The sequence below is a fragment of the Capsicum annuum genome, chromosome 7, assembly GCF_002878395.1.
Source record: "Capsicum annuum cultivar UCD-10X-F1 chromosome 7, UCD10Xv1.1, whole genome shotgun sequence".
NCBI lineage: Eukaryota > Viridiplantae > Streptophyta > Magnoliopsida > Solanales > Solanaceae > Capsicum > Capsicum annuum.
Genome location: NC_061117.1, coordinates 30054976 through 30077584, shown reverse-complemented (window position 1 = coordinate 30077584; position 22609 = coordinate 30054976). Strand labels below are relative to the sequence as shown.

General features: G+C 35.4%; 1 pseudogene; it reads left to right on the top strand.

The window, feature by feature from the left end:
• The first annotated feature begins 8729 nt into the window (after positions 1–8729).
• LOC107876402 lies at positions 8730–9601 on the top strand (annotated as a pseudogene).
• The last annotated feature ends 13008 nt before the right edge of the window (positions 9602–22609 follow it).

Below are 22609 nucleotides of genomic sequence, written 5' to 3'. Positions count from 1 at the left end.
TAATTAAGAACATATAAAATTAATTGCAAAAGAATAAGATGAATAAACTCCAAAGTCTTTAATTGAATAAAACCCTAAAATCTTAAGAACAATTGTAAAAGTATGTAATAATGTGTAATAGCGCGTAAAAGAACATCACCACACGCCCTCTAATAAAAAATAAACCTGAAGGTATTTATAGTATCTCAAAATAACATAAAAATCCTATAAAAAATGGAAAAGGTAAAGTTAGGTTGGCAGTGGTACGACTCGGCCTTCACTTGTATCCTCAACTTACGAGTCATACCCTGCCTTGTCGTATTTGTTCCAATGTCTGATCTGCCCAAGGTTTCAACTCTCTGTTCAGTATACAACTTCTTTTTACGAGTTATACCTGAGTGTACGATCCTTATCCTTTATCCGTATTCACCTGGGACTTCTTTCTCTCCAATTTTTGAGCACTGGTGTATATACGACATACCTAGACGAGTCATACTTAAACTTCTGACTCGTATAGCTCAGACACTTTAACTACTGGACAGTAGCTTAGGTGCAGTTATGCTCATGAATTCCGCATACGACTCGTACCCTAGCTTAAGATTGGGGTACACGAGTCGTATCTTCCTCATACTTGTCTCCTTAGTTTGTCTTTTGGTTCTGTTATTTATACGATTTAGTATATGAGTCTTATCGATTGGCTATAACTCAGATGCTAACTTGTATGCTAATCGAAGTTGGTCTTTTTTAGATCTTTACCTTCTTTTTTTGTTCAAGTACTGTTGTAGACCTGTTTTACGTATAATTCACACCAAAGTGCATCGTATCCAACAAAATACCTCGAGTTCATGTATAAATTCATGGTTTTAAGCATTGATAGTGTCGTGTTTCTATGCCACATCAAAAATCAACATGATTATACAGTTAAATTCATAAATTGGGGGGTTTAACATGAAATTCACTTGAATATGATATGGGAAATTGTAACTTGAAGCATGAGATAACCTAACTTTTCATGAAATCATCCTTGGTCTTGAATTGAATCAAATTAATAAGGAAAGACATGATTTAAACTCATTTTGAACATATAAAACTCCATAATAAAAGAAAAATCCCTACTTTAGTTGAAAAGAAGATTTTTCTGCTCCATGGGTGAAAGGGACCCATGGATGAACACCCACATACCTTAACAACTGAATTCTTGAAGATTTCTTGGATTGGAAGCTTGAAGTCTTGATTTCTTGTGAATAAAGCTTGAATTTTTTCTTGGGGAAGAAGAAGAAAGATTTTCTTGGGAGAAATTTGAGTGAAAGAGGCAAATAATGCCCTTTTGGAATCCCAATTCATGTTATGGACGAAATAGGATGAGGAAAAATGACCCAAATGCCCCTTAGCTTAACGGGCCAAGGGGTCGGATGAAAGGCATGGGCACGCTGCGGGCTCCAGTCTGATGATTTATTTTCCAAGTACACCCGTACACCCGTCTGAAAAACCTAAAAATTCCTCGAGACATACCTTTTTTAATCCCAAACATGTTTCAGCTTAAAAATCAATGCTCGAGGTTGAAAGACCAAAATAAAAATCATCAAAGTTTAGGGGTCTTGAAAGGGACTAAATCTTTAACACTTAGTGAAAAATCCAAGCCTTGGACCCCTTAAACATACAACTAAGAGATGAATTGAGTTTAAGATATTACCGGGTATTACAGTATATCCCCTTGGGAACGTTCGTCCTCGAATGAAACTGGTTAGACTGAGACTATTGAGGAAACTGAGATTATATACTAAATATGCATGACTTGAAACATGATTACATAACTGAGTTTAAAGATTGATACATGAACTGAACTGATTTTGTGAATGCATACAATGACATGAGATTGGTTACATAGATGAAACTGAGAACAAAAAATAGTCAATCTAATAAAGTTCGTTACCTTAAGATGAATCTAGGTTTTTTGAGAAAAGAAGAGGGTACTTGGTTCACATACCTGGTTCTACTTCCCAATTATCTCCCTCAACAGACTGATTTCATCAAAGAACTTTAACCAAGGAAACTTCTTTATTCCTTATTTTATGAATCGACAATCAAGGATCTCAACTGGGACTTCTTCGTAGGAAAGGTTCTCCTTCATGTTCGTATCTTCTAAAGGAACAGCTACAACTAAATCACTAATACATTTCTTTAACAAGGAAACATGAAATATCGGATGTACTAACGCCAAATTTGCAGGCGACTCTAGCTCATATGCTACTTTCCCAAAATGACTTAAAATTCTATATGGGCCAACATAGCGGGGACTGAGTTTCCCCTTTTTTCCAAAGCTCTTCACTCCCTTCATAGGTAAAATCTTCAAATAGATGAAATCACCAACATCAAACTCAATATCCCTTCTCCTCACATCTGTATAAGATTTCTAACAGCTTTGGGCTGTCTTCAGCCTCTCCTGTGTCAACTAAAATTTCTCTATCGCATCAAACACTAAATATAACCCTATTAAAACAGCTTTTCTTGCCTCAAACAAACTAATACAAGATCTACATCTCCTTCTATAGAGAGCCTCAAACGGAGCCATCTGAATAATGGAGTAATAACTATTGTTATAGGAAAACTCAATCAAAGGTAAGTGGTCATCCCAACTACCTTTAAAGTCAACAGCACATGCTCTTAACATGTCCTCTAAGGTTTGAATGGTCCTCTCTGCCGAACCATCTGTCTAAGGATGAAAAGATGTACTAAGATGAACTTGGGTACCAACACCCTTCTAAAAAGCATTCCAAAAGTGGGAGGTAAACTGAGTACCTCTATTTGATATGATAAACAATGAAATCCCATGCAACTTAACCAACTCCCTAATATAAAGCCTGGCATAATCCTCAGCTGAGTACAAAGTTTGAACTAGCAGGAAATGAGTTGATTTGTTCTTTTTATTGACAATGATGCATATCAAATTATGCTGACAATGTGTACGACGCAACCCTGTCATAAAATCCATATTCTGCACTCCCTACTTTAAAGTGGGGATGCTAAACTCCTGCAATGTACCACTAGGCTTTTGGTCCTCAACTTTGACCTCCTGATTATTTGGACTCTTAGCCACAAATCCTGTAACATCCTTCTTCATACCATTACACAAATAGATTTCCTGCAAATCACGGTACATCTTAGTGGCTCCTACGTGAATAGAATACCTCGCACCATGCTCTTCCTCTAAAATTTATTGCCTCAAACCATCAACACATAGAACACATAATCTACCCTGACAATGAAGGACACCATCTCCCCATTCAGAGAAAACCTTCACTTTTTGATCTCTAACAGCTTTCTTCAACTTAACTAAACTAGGATGTCTATCCTGCTTTTCTTTCACTTCAGCCACTAATGAAGATTCCAAACCATTCTGAACCCCTATGGTACCTTTCGCTAAATTAACCAACCAAACACCTAATATAGCAAGTTTATGAGCCTTGCTTACTAACTTCTTCTTATCTCCCTCAACATGAGTAACACTACCCATAGACAATCTACTAAGCGTATCTGCCACTACATTGGCCTTGCTCGGATGATACAACATACTAATATCATAATCTTTTAACAACTCAAGCCACCTTCTCTGATGAAGATACAACTTAAGCTACCTTCTCTGACGAAGATACAGATCCTTCTGCATAAACACTTACTATAAACTCTTATGATCAGTGAATACATCAACATTAATCCTATAAAAATAATGTCTCTATATTTTTAAGGCGAAAACAACAGCTACCAACTCAAGATCATATGTAGGATAATTCTTTTCCTGGGGTCTAAGATGCCTAGAGGCATAGGCTATGACCTTGACTCTCTGCATCAAAACACAACCAAAACCAACTCTAGAAGCATCACAGTAAACTACAAATCCATCTAAACCATCCGACATAGTCAAGACTGGGGCGGAAGTGAGTCAAGTATTTAACACTTGAAAACTCTTATCCCAAGAATCTGACCACTGAAATTTGACTTTCTTTTGAGTCAATCAAGACATGGGGTATTAAATAGAAGAAAACCCCTTAGCAAACTACCTATAATAGCTAGCCAAATCCAATAAATTCCTGATATCTGATAAAGAGATAGGTCTGGGCTAGTTTCTCACTACTTTGGTCTTTTGAGGGTTAACTCTAATACCATCACCGAAAATAGTATAGACAATAAAAGCTACTGATATTATCCAACATTCTCACTTACTGAATTTGTCAAACAACTGATAAGCTCTAAGGGTCTATAACACAATTCTTAGATGGTCTGCATGATCATTCTCACTACGAGAGTAGATAAGGATATCATTAATGAAGACTATGATGAATATATCCAAGTACTGTTTGAACACCCTGTTCATCAAGTCCATGAAAGATGTAGGGAAATTCCTTAATCCAAAATACATAACTAGGAATTTGAAGTGACCATACCAAGTTCTAAAAACTGTCTTTAAAATGTCACATTCTCTGACTCTAAGATGATGATAGATGGATCTAAGTTCTATCTAAGAGAAATAACTAGCACACTGAAGTTGGTTGAACAAGTCATCAATTTTGGGGAGTGGATACCAATTCTTAATGGTGACTTTATTCAACTAACGGTAGTCGATGCACATTCTAAGAGAACCATCTTTCTTATGAACGAACAAGACTGGATAGCCCCATGAAGAAAAACTAGGCCTAATGAAACCCTTATGTAAGAGATCTTTTAACTATTCTTTCAACTCCTTAAGCTCAGCTGGACCCATTTTGTAAGGTTGAATAGAGATAGGTTGGGTATCTGGAAGGAGATCTATTCTGAAGTCAATTTCCCTTTTGGGAGGAACTCTAAGAAGATCTTTAGGGAACATATCTAGAAATTCCCTTACTACTAGAACTGACTCAAGACTCAGGGTTTCAGAATTTGAGTCTTTGAATGAGAAAAGATAGTAAATACACCCCTTGGATATCATCTTTCATGCTCTAAGATAGGAAACAAAATAACATTTACGTACTAAGGTACTACCCCTCAATTCGATGATTGGTTCATTAGGAAACTGAAATTGTATGATTTTATTTCTATAATAAACTAAGGCATAACATGAGTGGATGTAATTTATGTCGAGAATGACAGCGAAATCAATCATTTCTAACTTTACAAGACCAACTGAGGTGACTTTCTAAGACACTGTGACTGGGTAATTTTTGTATTCCCATCTGGCTATAATAAATTTACCTACAGGGGTAGACATTGAGAAAGGCTCTGCTAACATTTTGAGACTGACACCAAAGTTGACGGCTATATAAGGAGTCACAAAATAAAGCGAAGCTCTGAGATCTAACAATGCATAAACATGAAGATTGAAAACCTGTAACATACCTGTAACCACATCAGGAGAAATTTCCTGATCATGTCAAGTCTGGAGTGCATACAATCTATTCTGATGCTGCCTACTGGTTGCACTGGAGGTGGCACTTTGCTGTGTTAGGTGACCTACTGGAGCTGATAAAGGATTAGTCTAGCTCTGTTGGCGTGAATCCTTTCCCCTCTAAGCAACTACCGAATACCTCCAAACCCTATGGCCTGGATTACCACATCTAAAACATACATGTCTACCATCTCTGCACTCACCTTGGCAGTTCCTACCATATTTCTGACAAAGCGGATTAGTACGCCCACTGTTCATACTACCTTAGGACTTAGAGCCTGGCGCCTTGTCCCGACTATATTTCCTGAACTTAGGCACTGGAACACTGTCTAAAAATAGAGGTGGGGCTAAAAATTTCTTTTAGAACTGAGAACAGTTACCTCCCTCTAACCTTGGTTGAGAAAAATTAAAACTACATATTTTGGCCCTCTTGTTCTCTCTCACTCTCTCTTTACGCTTCTCCTCCTCAATTTGCTGAGCATGAACCATGAGTCTAGATAGGTCTATCTCCTTAATCAACATATCAGTCCTACACTCCTTAACCATACTATCAGCTATACTAGATACAAACTTACTTATTCTAGACCTATTGTCTGCCACTATAGTAGGAGCATACCTCGCCAACTGAGTGAACTTAAGAGAGTAATCCTTCACACTCATGCACCTTGCTTCAAATTAATAAACTCTTGCACCTTAGCTTTCATTAACTCTAATGGGAAGATCCTGTCTAAGAAAACCATGGAAAACTCCTCCCACTCATAGGCCCTGCCTTCATACCTCGGTCCTCCCCCACTACTTAAACTAAGTGTGAGCTACATCCTACAACTGATATGTAACTAAATCTACACTCTTACTCAAAGTGACACCCATGATATTAGTCACCTTTTGTACCATATCCTAAAACTCCTTTGGCTCCTCCTTAGACTTAGATCCCGAAAACAAAAGGCGATTTATTCGAGTAGAATTTTGAATCCTAACTACAACTGTATTTACCACTGGATTGGATAGTGAAATATCCTAGTAGTTGTTTTGAGTAGATAATGAATGGTCCAGGGTCCTAAAAGTTGCCCTGAATTTAGCATGAGAAATATGCTCATTCAGGGGATCTGCCTGAACAAGTGGTGGTGCAGGATGATCCCCATTCCTTCTTCCATTATTTCTTCTGTGAGGCATTGTCTGTAAACATAATGAATGATGAGTTAGAAAGAGAGTTTAAATAGGGATCATGCTCTTTTGCACAACATAAACATTGAAAAAAGGGAAACTTTTCTAAAAATGTTTTATAGCCTCTTATCCATAAGTGTGGCGCACTTTACACCCATGCATATGACTCCACTCAACACGTTTTTTAGATTCCCTAGGATACTTTAAAAACTTATGCTCTAATACCAAGTTTTGTCACAACCCGAGACTACCCCCTAGTCACGACAACGGTGAGTACAACTAAAAGTGACCACAAGCTAACCCATGAGCTGTTACCTACTGAGAACGCTGAACAAAAATAGTAATACAATACATGTGCAAAAGGTAAGCTTATAAGATACTATAAAATTAGATACTGTATCAAAACATATCTGAAATATCTGATAAAATAATATAAACAAACTGTCTATCTCAAAATAACTGATAACACTGAACTGACTGACTACTTGTCTAATTGATTGTCTGAAAGTCTCTAAACATCATGTGGAGTTGATAGGACAGACCCCCAACTAACTCCAACTGACTGAACATAAGAAAGCACTCATGTAACTGAAATAAACAAATTGTGTCCTCAATGGATAAGGACTTACCACTACTGCTGCCGAGTAACGCTGAGCTGTTTAAGAACGGTTGGGAAACTGTGCGTCTGAACCTATGTTATAAGACAACTTAGCATAAAGAAAAGTATGTGGTCAGTACTTTGAATATACTGGTAAATGAGATGAGGACTGGATGAAATACACGAGGTAACTGAGCATAAATCATGAACATGTAATATCTGAGAATGCAAGACAAAGCATAAAAGACTGAAAGCTGTATAACTAAATAACTAAAAATCTGTACACTTGGTCAAGGAAACTTGAATTGAAATACACTAATTACTATGCAGAGATTGTAGGAGGTATCATATAACTGACATGTACCAATCTGAGCTAATTGGGGTCTAACCTATAACCCCACTTGGAATGGTCACAGTACCATGCCACACATACTAATACTGGCTGTGTGGATCCACTAGTCTGGTGTCCCAAAGGACTAAAGAGTCAGTCCTAACTGATAGGTGACCTCTAAGGGAATATTAGTCCTAAAATAATGGGTGATATCTCATAATCCTATGCTGTTTACATAGTTCTTGAATTTAGGGACTGCTTCTAAGGATCCAATCCTATTTGGTGGGTGAGCCCCCATCCCTAGGTTTACTCAGTGCTAAATCCTACTGCCAACTAAACTGACACTGGTGCTAAACTGAAATAAGTTTACTGAACATTATTTCTAATGATCCTCATCATGATTATACCAACTGAGAAAAATAATAATATTCATGGATTAACTAAGTCATTATTTGAAAATCTAAATCATGTAAAACACATAGGTATCAGGTGTTCATAACCCTCCACACTGAAAGATCAAAATATGATATCAAAGATTAAAACTATAGTATGGATCATGGTTCAAACTCCAAAAACATAGACATTTCATCAAACATCATGGTTCAAAGTCCAAAAACATAGACATTTCATCAAACATGTAAGAATCATGAACTTGAACATGGGAATGTGTTAAACATGAGAAATCAACATGATTACATGGCTAAATTCATAAATTGGGGGTTTAACATGAAATTCACTTGAATATGACATGGAAAATTGAAACTCGAAGCATGGGATAACTTAAATTTTCATGAAATTATCCTTGGGCATGAATTGTGTAGACACATGATTTTTGACCCTCCCTAAGTTTTAACCTATTTTATTATATTAAATATTTATATATTTTTATATTTTTTCTCTTTCAGCGAGAACCTTATCACATTTCACGGGTACAAACTTTTATTCTTCTCTTTCATACCCCTTTAGGGTTTCTCCTTTCTTTTTCTTCAATAAAATCCAGCTCAATTTTGCCTGCAAAAATAATGCCATAAAGTGGAATCCCCCAGCCACCAATGGCACCAATGGATGAACATCAACAACAACAGTACCAACAATACCAACAACCACCACCACAATAGCAATTGATGATGCCACCTCAGCAACAGCAACAATAACAACAATAACCACCATAATTTTAACCTTCCTAGGCTTAGCAACAACAACAGTCATCGCAAAAACAATATAGTGCTGCCATTTCAATGAGTAATTCGAGTCCTTGCTCGGTAGCAAATCCCAATAAGGTTTGATCTCTTTGGATTGGGGATTTACAACTTTGGATAGATGAGAATTATCTATCTACCTTCTTTTATCATACCAATAAGCTTGTTTCTACTAAGATCATTAGGAACAAGCAAAGTGGCCAGCCTTAAGGTTATGGATTCTTTGAGTTCAGGAGTCATGCTACTGTAAAAACTATTTTATAGACATATAATGACACCTTGATACCAAATATGGAATAGATTATTCATATGAATGGTACATCTCTTGGTGCTAGTGAGAAGAGAGATGATTCACCTAAGTATACAATATTTGTTGGTGATTTGGCTGCTGATGTAATGGATTATGTGCTATAAGAGACATTCAAACCCATGTATTCATCAGTAAAAGGTGCAAAAGTTGTAATAGATAGGATCACTGGACATACTAAAGGATATGGATTTGTCAAGTTTGGTAATGAGAGTGAACAATTATGTGCTATGAACAAAATGAATGGTGTGCTTTGTTCAACTAGGCCCATGAGGATTGGCCTGACTGCGAACAAGAAACTAGTGGATACCCTGCAGAAAACAACCTATCAAAGTCCTCAAGCTACTCAAGGAAAAAGTGACCCAAATAATACAACTATATTTGTTGGTGGTTTGGATCCTAGTGTCACAAAAGAACATTTGTGGCAAGTGTTCTCCCCATGCGGTGAATTAGTTCATGTGATGATAGTGGCTGGAAAGAGCTGTGGGTTTGTTCAGTTTGGCAGTGGAGCTTCTACTGAGCAGGATTTATCAAGTTTGAATGGCACACAATTGAGAGGAAAAACATTCGACTTTCATAGGGGCATAGCCCTTCTAATAAATAGTCCAACCAGACTTAATAGGGTGCTAGTGTATATTATGGATATGGCCAAGGATACGAGGCTTATGGAGGATATGCTCCTCTTGATCAGGACCCTAATATGTATTACGGGAATTACCCAGGACATACAAATTATCAGCAGCCACAACAGCGTTGTTGCTTATTTTCAAGGAGGCAAAGAAGTATACGGCGTGTAAGTTTCTAGTGTTTTGGCTAATCTTTCCAGTGATAAACTGAGTGATTGTGTGAGTTTTTGTGGGATATTTTCTTTTCTTCTGTCTGTAACTTGAGTTTTCTACAACTTAGTAGTACGTGTACTGCTGAAACACGTCGACCAGTATCTCTACCTATGCGTAGACTTGTTATGTGTTTCTTACTATTTTTGATTTGCAGTTTTTGATTGCTTGGTTTTAAAAAAAAATATATTTTTGTCTTATATTCACTTTAGTTCTTATTTCACTTTTTATAAGTTTTGGTTGAAAATAAATAAAAATAATAAATAAAGTTACATTTTTGGGGTATTTTTATCTTTATTTGCATTTTTATTTTTAAAATAATACGAAAGTTCAAACAATATATATATTTTCCATTTAAATTTTAGTAAATAAGATACTAATTTTAGTATTATATTTATTTTTGGCTATTTATGAACTTTTTTATATTTTCTTAAATGTAAAATTAATTAGTTAATATTATTTTATTATTATTATTATTATTATTATTATTTTCTATTTTATATATTTTAATTAAAAAAATTTAAATTCAAAATTCAAATCCTAAAACTACCCAATCTCTCCCCACACTATTTGATAATCCCTTAACTATTGCCCAATATCCCTTTATTTAAGGGAACTTCCCCAACCTCCTCAGGATATATGTATCATTAGACACTAAAAAAAAAAAAGAAAAATCAGAGAGAAAAAAATATCAGATAAAGAGGGAAAGGAAGCAAAAAACAGTAAAGAAAAGAATATCAGGTTCAAGTTTGGAGTTCTGCTTGAGGTTTATAGTCATGGGTTTCTTCATTTTAATCTATTACAAGTTATTGTCCTATTTTATATTATGATTTTCATGAGTTCTATTGTCATGAATCATGGTATGAAATTAAAATATTCATATAGACTCATGCACTGTTTAGTATGATTATTAGAATGTTATAGAATTAAGTTATTGAATATTTGTATACTTTTACACAGAAAAGATCTATATTCTCACATCACTAAACAAATATACAGATGGAGAACACGTACACAGACAGTGAGGAAAATATATCAGAAAAATAAAATAAGGGAAAATGGTCATACCCAAAATACACTATACACACCATTTACACTGTATTTTTAAAATATACATCAACACATACAGATATGCACTGTTACACGCACACACACATATAGAAATTAGTGAAAGAATTGAGTGGGTTAGGTAGCACAAATAGTGAATAAAAAGGTGTTGAATAGACAAGAGAAGAAAAAAGAAAATTAGTGAAAGTAGAGGGAAAACAGTGAAAAATCAAAGAGAAAAGAGGCATTGTTTAAATTTTTCTGACAAATTTTCACTAGAATTGTTATCTTTTTCGACGACTTAACAATGAAAACCCACCAAAATTACATAAACCAGTAACCAAAATCACCCTTACTGCCGCCTTACCACCATAGTCGGCGATCTTCCACAGCCAGTAAATTCTAGCCCAAACCAATGAATAACCGATGACCCACAGTCCCCACGTACACAGATTTACGCGTTGACCCATTGAAAAATGCTGTGAGACTATGAAAAATAGAGAAAATTGGTTGGCTGAGCAAAAATTCAGTGGCTGAGAAAAAACCCAACAAGTTGAGTTTTTTCGGTGATTTTCTCACTGGAATCAGTTACTTTTCGGCGGATTCCTCACTGCCGATCCAAAATCTTGCTAATCATTATAAAAAATCTACCGAATTTTCTTCGGGAAGCATTACTGGTCTTGTTTGGTTACTATTCCAGCGAACTTGCCGGCAAAATGACGAAACCAACTCCGCTATTCCCTAAACTGACTCGGGACTATATTATTGTTAGTATTTCATTTGGATTTGGACTTTATTTTTTGTTCGAATCAAAATTTGGGGGATTTTGTATCTAAAGTTGTTTTATTATCTTAATTTGGGTTTATATTAATTTAGAGAACAAAATAGATTTGGAAAATTGCAATAAAATTAGCATAATAAGGGTAACTTTATGTATATTTTTTATTTATTTATTTATCTATTATTTTATTTATTTATTTATTTAATTACTTTATTATTTTTATTTCATTGTTAAAACTTAATAATTATTTGTTGAATTAATCAATCGCCTTAATTAAATTTTGCTCATAGTTTATTGTTAAAGTTAGGTGACATTTTGAGTAGGCAAGCTTTTTAACGCTTGGCAAATTTTAGACTCGTTTAAAATTCTTGTCTCGATTAATAATGTGGCATATGCATATTTTTTGATATGTTTAAAAATTATTCAAGGATGCAATAATGCACCATGACAAATATTTTTCTAAATGTAATTTTTCACTGCTTTAATACAAGAGTTTTAAATAGTTTTAGTATGTTAAAAATGAGCGAATTTAGGCCTTAACACAATTTACCCAAAATAGCTTAAGTCAAGATAAGTCAATAAAAGTGACTGTGCTAGAACCACAGTACTCGAGGGATGCCTGTCACCTTCTACTCGACCAACAGAAATCCTTACCTGGTCATTTATTTTTTCAGACCAAAATAATATAGAGTCATTTTCTTTTGACTAGGATTTCAAAAAGGTGACTTGGAACATCATAACTCAATTCCAAGTGATGACTCGTTAATTAAAATAATCCCAAAATATCATCACTTTAATTGAAAAAATTCTTCGTCTTCGACTTCGACACCGTGAGCGAAAAAGGGGTGTGACATCTCTGGCGACTCTGCTGGGGAAAAACTAGAATTCGAGCTTTTAATATTGAATTTTACTTGCTTTAATTATTTTGATATTGTGTTTGTTGGTATAATGTGTTACTTGTTGCTCATTTATTGCTTTGATATTGTTGAACTGTATTATAATTTGTTTCTCTCACTCACCCTCTCTTAGTCTCATAAATAGGATAGAAGAAATGCATCATATGTATCCTACCTTCTTTTTGAGATAGCCGGAGTGTCAAAGAACTTGGTGAAGGATTATTAGTCACACATGTTAAGTGGGGTTTGGATCCACAATGAAGGCGGAGTAGCACTTCTACCGAACAAGTTGTCCTTCCCCAACTCGAGTGTCCGCTTGGGTAAGCTAGTCTAGATACCTATCCCTATTAGGCTAAACTTAGTAGAACTAAAACTCAGAATCTGATTATCCCTGTTAGGTTCCGCTTTATTTGCATCACGTGCATTTGACTTAGCGTTACTCGAAAAAGGGGCTGGTTCTGTCTAGGATAGTTGACACTTTATAATAACCAACATGTGCATCCTACGTGGTCTTTGACATTTATTTGAAAGGCCATTTGATTGTTGACCGGTTTTAGGTAACATGGTGAAACGCAAGAGAGTATTTTGTCCTCAAATTTAACAAATCATTTTCAAGAAAACTAAAAAATATATATAGTTTTTAAGGTCTTCATGAACTACGAGGGTCTGATACTCACTATTTAGTGAGATATGTAGGAAATCCTTCTCGGGATATGAACCTATATTTTAAAAGTTATTGAAGGACATTTTTTAAAAAAAATATAATAAAATAAATAATAAAAAATGACTATTTTCATGAGTATTATTAGTTTATCTTATTTTTTCCTTTCTTATTTTTATCCTTAAATTTAATTTTAATACATATCTTAATAGCTCTGAACCTTTAGGGGCCGCAAACTGAATTTAGATAAATTAATAAAACATGTAAATTTGTAACTTAACAGTCCTGAACCTTTAGGGGTCGTGAGGCTTAGTTCTGCTAAACATTTATACAAAGTAATCATTTTCTTTTATTTTCTTTCCTTCTTTCTAAGTTATTATTTTTATTTATGTACTTAGTTGTATTTTCTCTCAAACTCATAGTCGAAATTGTATGGAGTGTCTGTCGTTGTAAAATTTATGGTAGAGTTGGTCTAAATAAGTGTCACCCGTTAAAAGAATTGTTAGCGTTCATGTTTCTCTCACTTCTTATTTTGAATAAAATTATTTTTGCATCTAAGTCACATTTAATGATTGCATCAACTCTCACGAGTCAAGTTAAAAAATTAAAAAATTAGTGAATTAAGTTCTGCCTAAGTCTAGACATTTCCTAATCTTGTGTCCCTATCCATAGGTATAACATGTCTTCTCCAGTTCGTGAAAAGTATCAACTGAAAAAAAAGAAATGGGAATACCTCTACAGGTAGTGGACTGTACCCCTTTGCAGCTTTGGATGCGGTGGAACAAAATGGATTCATTTGGTTATGCTGAGATACATAGGTATTTGGGTTTTTTGACAAGCATCATGACAATCAACCCTAGTAGGGAGGTGGTTGATACATTAATGACTTTCTGGGATCCAATGAACAATGCATTTCGCTTCTCAAATTTGGAGTTGACTCCAACTTTAGAGGAGATAGCAACTTATATTGGACTTGGGGATATGCATAAAAAAAACTTATAGCCCTAAGACTCATCTCGATAAACAAATTCTGTAAGCTCCTGAACATAGTAACATAAAATAAGAATCAATGAAAAAAGGTTGGGTCTCCTTACAGTTTTTGTACGAAAGATACAGAAGGCAAGAGGGGTTTGAGGAGTTCGGTGAACAACTCTATAACAAGGGAAGTTTTGTTGTTATTATGGTCTTCCCGAGGAAAGATAAAAATTAATATTCTTTTAGCTGGAGTGGTACATATATTAATTAAGAAAGGAGATTGCACTATGGTACCAATGATTTTGGCTGATATTTACCATGTTCTAACTGTTTGTTAGAAAGGAAAAGTTTTTTTTGAGGGATGTAATATCTTGTTACAGATATAGATTGTAGAGAAGCTTTATCAACATCCTACGGTGGTGAGATTTGTTCCTGAATGAGTCAATAAAATCAAGGATTATGAGGAAATAATGGAGAAATATAAGTGTCCAGAAGGAGTTAGGGATTCCGATCAGCTTTTTCGTTCACTGACGGCAGATAAGATCAATTGGAATCTTCCTTGGTTCACTTGGAGGCAAGTCATACATTGTTCCATTATTCGATCGTTCTTATTTTTGATGGGTACTAGAGGTTTCAACCGTATGTTCCATTGAGGGTTCTATGTTAGCTAGGTAGACGTTAAATAATTCCGATAATAGAAAATATGAAAGATTTTGCATTTGAGGTTAGACAAGATATTCACCTTTTAGAGGGGTAGGCACAGGAGATTTGGGATAGTTAGCGTCTCATGGGGATTGAAACAATGGTCATAGAGTGTGAGAAAGGATAAGTACACCCAGGCTACCATGAATGGTTTAAAAAACAACCACCTCCACCAGTCAGATCGGAAAGATCGATTAAAGGGCCACTAGATTAAGAAGTTACAATCATGATGTCAAACAAGATTTGAGAGCAGAATTGAAGTGTGCTAAGGAAACCTCGACTCAACTACAAGCAAATAAGGATGTAGAAAATAAGGCAAGAGTTAAGAAAACGCGATTGAAGTTAGAGAGAAATTATCAGTCCACTATTCAGGTGCTAAATGCTGATCTAGCAGGAGCAAGGGAAAGAATAGAAGAACAAGAAAGGGAATTTGCTAAAGAGAAAGCTAAGTCAACGGATATTAAGGTCGCACTTCGAGGGAAAATCAAGTTGGCTACAACTAGGGAGTCACATATTGCAGAACTTGCCACATCTTGTCGCCATGCAAAAAGAATTTGATTGAGAAAGATCTCAGTGGATTCGTGAAAGAGGGATACTACAAGAACACTTAGAGGTTGCTTCCGCTCTAGAGCAGTATGCAAGAGAGATTATTGAGTCTTGTGATTATCGGGACCAAGGATGGGATCTGGCCTTCAGTTCCCTTCAAGGGAAGGTTCGGTGTGTGGTACAGGATACAGCCATAATGGGTTTGGACTACCAACAGTTGAATCGAGAATAATTTTTTGCACATGTACTAGCTTTTGCCCAGCGTCTCACCACTTTATTGGAAGACATATCTTGGGTTTGGGTGGTCATATCAAGAAAAAATCTCCTTGATTAAGCATGTTGAAGTTATGAGAATTGGTTGAAGACCTTGAGACACTGGAGTTTAGTTGTATGGATGGATAGTATTTTCTTTTGTCACAATTTTTTAGTTTCAATTTTAGAACTTCTTGTTTAGGTGTTATGTCTTTTAGTTAATATTATTTGTTTAATTTTAGTTTTCTTTGTCAGATATCAGTTTGTAGGTTTTCCTTTAGGAGTAGTGTCGCTTGTTCTACCGTATTTGTATTCAAAAATTTTGGAATGTAATGAAGTTGATTGTTTATTTCTATATATTACATATATTTTACTTCACTTACTTTATTTATTTTCTTTAAAAAAATCATCAATCATTTTTGTTAACTTTTTTCCTAAACTATGCAAGATTTGATTCATGTCCTGGTGTGACACATAGGCAACCCTCCAAAGGGTTCGATCTAAACCTTTTGAAAGTGCACGTAGAAAAGCTGGGATAAAACACAAGGCTTTCCATGATAGGCTGGGAAATGCATATAGAGGCATAACATGCAACGTGTCATTATAATGTGTTAAATATGTAATACTCGCCTATTTGCTACTTGATTCAGGGAAAATATAAAGTAGATACAAAGGAAATAGAAAGATGACCCGTAAAGAGGGTGTCGAGTCTTATAAGGAGGAAGAGAAAAATCAATTGATTTCATAGGAGTTTCTATCCACGGAAGTGAATAAGTTATTGAAACAATAGATAACAGAGATGTATCAAGATTAGATGAATAGACAACCCCCACCTTCCTCATTCCCTGGACTTTCAAATACGAATGATCCAAATCCTGCTCAAGCTTAAGCTAGCGATCCATTTTACCCACCTAGATTTGACCCATATGCTAATATGTCGGGAGCTGCTGGTACTTCTACCACATGCCCACCAAATCCTTCTGTCGCAAATAACCCGTTTTTCACTCCTATAGCACCAGCTAATGCAGGTCCTCAATCGACAGTAAGAAGACAATGGGTAAACCAAGTCATGATCAATTGTATCCTCCTAAAGTAACTTTTAAACCCTCAAATTTATATTATCCTGCTCATCAACACAGTTCTCCTATCGTGATTGAGAAGACTGTTAACAATGAGGAACAAGAGGAGATAGCTAGGAAAGTAAGAAGTTTAGAGCAGAGTATGGGAAATATCCAAGGACTGGGAGGGAAAAAGAGTGTTCCATACAAAGATTTGTGTATGTTTCTTGATGTCCATTTGCCTCCAGGGTTTAAAAATCATAAGTTTAATAGGTACAAAGTCCATGGAGATCCTGTAGCTTATTTGAAAAGATTCTGTAATCAGTTAAGAGGAGCAGGGGGAAAAGATGAGTTATTGATGGCTTACTTTGGAGAAAGTCTAGTAGGGATAGCTTCAGAATAGTTCATTGATCAAGATATTTGTCATTGGCTCATTTGAGATGACATGGCTTAGGATTTTGTCCAATAATTTCAATACAATATTGACATAGTGCCAGATCGTACCACACTTGCCAACATGAGGAAAAAGACAATTGAAAGATTTTGAGATTATGTTGTTAGATGCAGGGAACAAGCTACAAGGGTTTGACCATCCATAAAGGCATCTAAGATGATTAATATTTTTTACAGGCACAGGAACCTGACTATGACTATCATTTACTTTCTACTATCAGAAGTACATTTGCTGAGGTCATTAAGGTCGGAGAGATGGTAGAAAATAGAATTAAGTCTTGAAAAATTATAAGCCAAACTGCATTAAAAGCAACAACACAGGCGATTCAAAATGGTTTGGGAAGTTTTGGTGGGAAGAAAAGAAAGAAGGATGTATCTACTATTGTACCAGGTCCACGATAAAATTTAAGAGGTGCGCGTCACCCATACACACAATCTCAATCCCATATTTATGTCCAAGCCCCATATAATCATCCATGATACTATGTTCCTCCCCAAAATCCATCATATTTCAGTCCATATCCTCAGTATCCTATCTATAATGCATAACCATATGCTCGGTCTCCTTTTTACTCTCAATGGCGTGCACTAGCCATTCAGAATCATCCTCTAATCCTGCAAACTCAAAAAGGCCCCTCTGAATCTACTTTCTAACCTAAAATAGACTTTTGGATGGCTAACATAGGAAAAGATAATTTCACTCTTATTAGAATATCTTATGCCAGCTTATTTCAGAGACAAAGGGACATGAATGTTCTAAGCCCAATTGTGATAAGCATCCCAAATACTCATCTGAAAAACTTAGATTATTCTAAAAGATGTGCATACTATTCTCATGCCCCAGGGAATGACACAGATAAATACTGGTACTTGAAAAGATCAATTCAGGAGCTGATCGACACACAAAAATTATGGTGCAAAGTCCAGACGCTCCAAATATTAATCAAAATCCACTATCGACTCATACTAAAGCGAATATGCTCGAGTTAATGCCTAGTGGTAAAGAAGCTGTAGTTTCCTTCAAGCCTATTGTTAAGATCGAAACTAATATAGAAGGGTCAATAAATGCTATAGATCTAATAAAGGTAAAACCTGCAGAAATAGAGGAGGTGGCAATAAAAACCAAACCATCAAATACTTCTTTGGTTATAAGGAAAGAAACTTCAAAAAGTGTTGGGTCAGGTCAGATAAAACCAAAGCTTATTGTTCCCTTAAAGCCTACTAAGCCTTTCTTAATTGTAAAAGGAGCTCCCATAACTCCAATTATGATTAGGCCGGTGTCATAACTTTCTATAGTTAATGCCAAGATAGTCCCTTGGAACTACAATCCCATTATGGTGACATACAAGGGGAAGGAAGTTATTGAAGAAGTGGATGGAGTAGGAGGATTAACCCATTCGGGGAGGTGTTATACTCCAGAAGAGTTAAGAGAAGCTAAATAAGGCAATGAAGATCAAATTCTAGTCAACAATTCAGTTACCAAAGAAGAGGCTGGAAACTTCCCGAAGAAGATGAAATTCCCAAAATATTCTATTGTGGAAAAATTGAGGAAGACACCAACCCAAATTTCTCTGTTATCTTTACTGATACACTCGGATGATAATGGAAAAACTATAATGAAGATTTTGAATGAGGTACACGTGCCTAGTGAGATTAAGGTGAACCAATTAGAGAAAATTATTAGAAGAATTTTTGAGGTAATAGTATCACTTTCTTAGATGATGAATTACCCGCAGAAGGTATCAGACATAATCGATGCCTCTATATTACTATGAAGTATGAGAATTCCTATGTCATTCGAGTATTGATTTATGGAGTTTCTGGTTCTAATATTTGTCATATATAAACTTTGTAAAAGTTAAATGTTAATGTGTAAAGGATCTGACCTAATAATGTATGCATCAAAGGATTCGATGAAGCAAAAATAGATGCCATTGGTGACATAGAGCTTATATTGACAATAGGGCCTATGGATTTCTAAGTGCTGAACATCGATGCTTCATATAATATATTATTAGGAAGGCCATGGGTTTATAGGGCTGGGGTAGTCGCATCTACGTTACACTAAATGGTCAAGTTTGAATATGACAGACAAGAAATAGTTGTTCATGGTGAAGGGGTTTTGTCCATGTATAAAGATTATTCAGTTTCATCCATTGAGGCTGGCAATACAGATAGAGCGCTAATTTATCAAGCTTTTGAGGTAATGGTTGTTGAGCATATCCTCGGGGGAGGGGGGGATCTCACTGCAAAACCACAATTTTCCTCTTCCTCGATTATGGTAGTGAATGAAACATTAAAGCATGATTTTGAACTAGGGAAAGGTGTAGAGATGTCTTTACAAGGCAAGGCTTATCTAGTATACCTTTGTGAGAGCTTTGGTACCTTTGGTTTGGGATATGAGCTTACTTTTGAGGATAGAAACAAGGCTAAGAAGCGTAAGAAAAATTCATGGTCACTTACCTTGCCAATACCGCTACTCAACAAGTCTTTCATCAAAGTCAGTGTTGTTGGGTCCTCTACATTACCTGCAGTAGGGTCAATGAATGATGATGATACAGAATTGATCGACCTTTTCAAGAATATGTTCATTGAAGCTGATATGGTTGAAATTAGAGATGGTACCAGCAATGTAGATGTGCAGTTTATTGGCCCTGATGTCCAGCTCAACAATTGGAAGGCCACTCCTCTCCCAACTATAAAGGAGTCTTGGTATTTTTTTTGTTTGTCTTTCTGCAATTTGAATCATTCTAGGGTTGAAATTCAATTCTTCACCTTGTTTTTTTAGGTTAAAACTCTTTTATCTTTGTTTTTAATGACATGTAGTTTCCCTTTGTTTTATTTTAAGTCTAATATTTATTTTCTATTATATAGTTCTTTCTATGCTGATTCAAGTGATATGACATACATGAAGAATTGTCAACCAGATTTTAAAACTCAATCTAATTATAGAATAATGAATAAAGAAGTTGAATACGATGAAGAGGAAGCATTCGAAGAAATAAGCAAAGATTTCAAACAATTTGAGAATAAGTCAAACCCCAATATGGATGAAACTGAGGCAATCAATCTAGGGGATCATGAAAATATTAGGGAGACTAAGATAAGCGTACATGATCAACCACAATAAAAAAAAGATATTATTGAAGCCGTGTTTTATTACAAGGATATATTTGCATGGTCTTATGATGACATTCCTGGTTTGATGACTGATTTGGTAGTTCATAGGTTTCCAATTGATCCTGCTTTTCCCCTATGAAACAAAAGTTGAGGAAGCTTAAAACTAGCATGAGTGTGAAAATCAAAGAGAAAGTCACAAAGCAACTTGAGGCTAAGGTCACTCGAGTGGGACAATATCATACTTGGTTAGCCAATATTGTTCCTGATCCCAAGAAAGATGGCAAGGTTCGGATATATATTGATTATCGTGATCTAAATAAAGCAAGTACGAAAGATGATTTATCACTTCCTAATATCCATATTTGGTTGGACAATTATGCCAAACATGATCTTGCATCTTTTATGGATTGTTACACAAGATATCACCAGATTATTATGGACTAAAAAGATGTAGAAAAGACATCATTTATCATATCATGGAGGACATATTATTATTGAGTCATGCAATTTGGACTAAAGAATGTTGGGGCCACTTACATGAGGGAGGTGAACATAATGTTTCATGACATAATGCACAAAGAGATTGAAGTTTATATGGATGATGTGATCATTAAGTCAAAAGTACAGTCTGACCATTTCAAAGATCTAAGAAAATTCCTTGAAAGGCTTCGCAAGTATAATCTCAAACTTAATCCAACAAAATATGTATTTGGAGTCCCGTCTGGAAAGCTCTTGGGGTTTATAGTCAGTAGACATGGTATTGAGTTAGATCCTTTGAAGATAAAAGCTATTCAAGAACTGCCTCTACCAAAGAACAAAATAGAGGTCATGAGCTTACTTGGAAGGTTGAATTATATCGGTAGATTCATTCCGTAACTCACGAAAACCTGCGAGCCAATCTTTAAGTTGTTGAAAAAGAATGCTAAAGTCGAATGGACTAAAGAATGTCAAAAGGCATTTGATAAAGTCAAGAGATACTTGTCGAATCCACCTATTTTAGTTCACCAGAGCCAGCTAGACCTTTGATATTGTACATGTCTGTTTTAGCCAACTCTTTCGGGTGTGTATTCTATCAATATAATGTCACAAGCAAAAAAGAACAGATATCTACTACCTTAGCAAAATGTTTACCATTTATGAGGCTAAATATACTCTTCTTGAAAAGATATGTTGTGCCTTAACTTGTGTGGCACAAAAGTTGAAGCATTACCTTTCATCTTACACTACTTACCTCATTTCCCATATGGATTCCTTAAAGTATATGTTTTAGGAGCCTATACCAACAAGCAGACTCAAAAAATAGCAGATGCTGCTCACAAAATTTGATATTATCTATGTAACATGAACTATAATGAAAGTTCAAGCTTTAGCGGATCATTTGGCTGAAAAATCCTATTAATGAGGGATATGAGCCATTGAAGACTTATTTTCTGGATGAAGAGGTATTATGTGTTATGAGGTTATTTCTGAAGATTTCCATTAAGGTTGGAAGTTGTTCTTTGATGAAGCTGTTAATGTAGAATGAGTAGGGATAGGGGTAATTCTTTTTTCTGAATCAGGGAAATACTATCACGTGACAGTCCAACTTTGATTCTACTATACCAATAATATGGCAAAAAATTAAGCTTGCATTCTAGGTTTAAGATTAGCTGTTGACATGGGAATCTAAGAACTATTGGTGTTAGGAGACTCAAACATACTAGTTCACCAGATTCAAAGAGATTGGGAGACTTATGACTCAAAGGTTATACTGCATAGAGGTTTTTTGCAAGATCTTTGTCAATGATTTGTATCAATAAAGTTCAAACATATTCCCAGAGTCCATAATGAGACTGTAGATGCTTTAGCAACCTTATCTTCGATGCTCTAACATCCCGACAAGACTCATATCGACTCCTTGCATATACAGATCCGTCATCAACATGCATATTGCAATTTGGTTGAGAAAGAACTTAATGAAGAGACTTGGTTCCATGATATCAAATAATATATTTAGGTTGGAAAATATCCAATACATGCTAATAGTAACAAAAAGAGAACTATTCGATGACTGGCTAGCAGAATTTTCTTAAGTGGAGGAATCTTGTATTAGAAGACTCTAGATTTGGGACTTTTAAGGTGCATATATGCTAAAGAAGCTTAAAAAATCATTACTAAAGTATATTCTTGGATGTGTGGACAGCATATAAATGGGTATATTTTGGCAAAGAAAATACTTCGGATAGGTTACTATTGGCTCACCATAGAGCAAGATTCCAGCCATTTCATTCGTCAATGTCATGAAA